We start from the raw sequence: 2,112 nt of genomic DNA, 5'->3' as shown, positions 1-2,112 counted from the left end.
CCTACCTTTTGAGCTATGGCCAAAAAGCCACGATTGGCATTACATATATATATATATCCACCAAGGTGGGTGCCTAGCTATAGCTCTGTGCCCGAGTCGTTTTTGTCCCTGCAAACAAAAAGACCCACAACCAAACAAAAACGCAAAAGAAAAACTGGTACCTCTCTCTCTCTCTCTCTCTCTCTCTCTCTCTATAGAAGAAGAGCGAGCGCTCTCCTCTATCGCTCTTCAGGGTGTCTGCAAGCAGCAGGGAGAAGTTACTTTTTATTTTTGTTTTTCTAATAAAAAGATATATTTAAATAATTAATTGGAAAAGAGAATTAGAAAAAGGCTGGGGTTCGCAGTGGCGGCGGCGTGAGGATGGTCGGCAGCCGCACGAGGGCTGGCGTTATCCCTCCACTGCCGGGAGAGGGGGGTAATCGTTGCTCCGTTCCCGGCCTGACACGCGGTCCCCCCCACTGCAGGGAATGGCAGACAACCTCACCCTCCGGCAAGGTGCCAATACCTCCACTCCAGGCTTGGAGATGGGCGCGCCACAAGATGTGCCAGCAACCGGTCCTGCACAGCGGCGCCACGCGTCCGATCCCAGCCCACGTCCCTCCGCTGACGCGGATCGAAGGCGCTACTGCACCCGGGATGAAGCTCTTGCTGGTTCCCGTTTGGCATCCTCTAGGTTAAGCGTTTTACATCCTACTCTCGATGTGGGACTAATAATAAACCTCCCTCCCTTTTCTCTCTTGCCCACCATGAGCTTGGGATTTTTCTTTTTTCTTTAATCAACATAATAATAATAATAAAACAAAACAAGTCATCGTGCGACATCGGTCGTCGTTGGTGGTGGGGCTGATGATACTGCTAGGAAAAACAATAGCAAAATGACGGTCTCCCATTTGAATCAAGCGTTCTTTGCCCGCCCTCCTAAGAGCTACGATATTCGCCAGCAGAGCAGGAAAAAGAAGCCATTAACAGTCTTTAGATCTCCTAGGAGCTACGTTTTTCAGTCTCGAGGTGGATCATCCCTAACGATCATATATGACATATTTTAGTCTCACATAGACCCTTTAAGTATTTTCTACACATTAAAATGATCCTCTCTCTCTCTCTCTCTCTCTCTCTCTCTCTCTCTCTCTCTCTCTCGTTGATAAAATCGACCTATTTGCCACATCCTACTCTCGGTGTGGGACTTAACCTCCCTTCTCTTGTCCATGAGCTTGGGATTTTCCTTACCTTGGGTAGCCTAACATCTTTGCAAAAAAGCATGAAAGGAGAGAAAACCACGTGGCATGTTAATAAAAATAAATTACCGAAATTTCTTGAAAAGCTCGTTAAATAACAAGCTTCCTAAAAATAGCTCAAAAAACTTTCCTTCAAAAGCTCGCGCACAATAATCTTGGGGCAATATGCTGCGCTGATTGATGTAAAAAGCTTGTGTGTATTTTATGAGAAACAATGGGGTTTCCAGCTTTCTGATCGAGTGAGACTCTACGCGGTGCTTGGTCCCAACAAAAGAGCCCTCATATTTTTGGTGAGCCCCACATGAAAGCCTCTCGCCTTCGTGTAGGAGATAGAAAGAGAGCGGTGGTTCTTGCTTCCATGAAAGCTCAGCGAAGACGATGTTGCCTCTTTGCTAAAAAGCATCGCCGCGTGACACCAAGAAGAAAGATGGATTTTGGCAACTTGCGATTCGTGGGTTTTCTTGGGGATTTCAACTTCTCCTCGTTTTTTTGTGTGTGAATCAAAAGCACCCTGAGCATATCACCAAAGTTCTCTTTGCTAAAAAGCATCGCGACACCAAGCGTGTCTACAAAGAAGATGGATTTTGGCAACCTGTGATTCGTGGGTTTTCTTGTGGATTTCAACTTCTCCTCGTTTTTTTGTGTGAATCAACAAGCACACCGGGCATATCATCAAAGTTCCTTACATACAAGAGGAACATTAACGTGGTATTTATGTGAGAGAAAGCAAGCGAAGCGCACAACCCCAATAGAGCGCAAGAAGCTAGAAAGCAACATAGGCAAGAAGGATCGGCAAAATCGATGGATGTGTGTGTTGAAAGGTCCAACCACTACAATCGATGGATGTGTGTGTTGAAAGGTCCAACCACTACAATCA

At 45.9% G+C, this 2,112-nt stretch overlaps 1 pseudogene; it reads right to left on the bottom strand.

The window, feature by feature from the left end:
• Positions 1-385: 385 nt before the first annotated feature.
• On the bottom strand, positions 386-532 carry LOC147630944 (signal recognition particle RNA; annotated as a pseudogene).
• Positions 533-2,112: the final 1,580 nt, after the last annotated feature.

The sequence above is a fragment of the Cibotium barometz genome, chromosome 15 (assembly GCF_041138505.1).
Source record: "Cibotium barometz isolate CiBa-2024 chromosome 15, ASM4113850v1, whole genome shotgun sequence".
NCBI lineage: Eukaryota > Viridiplantae > Streptophyta > Polypodiopsida > Cyatheales > Cibotiaceae > Cibotium > Cibotium barometz.
This window is presented reverse-complemented; position numbering and strand designations above follow the sequence as displayed.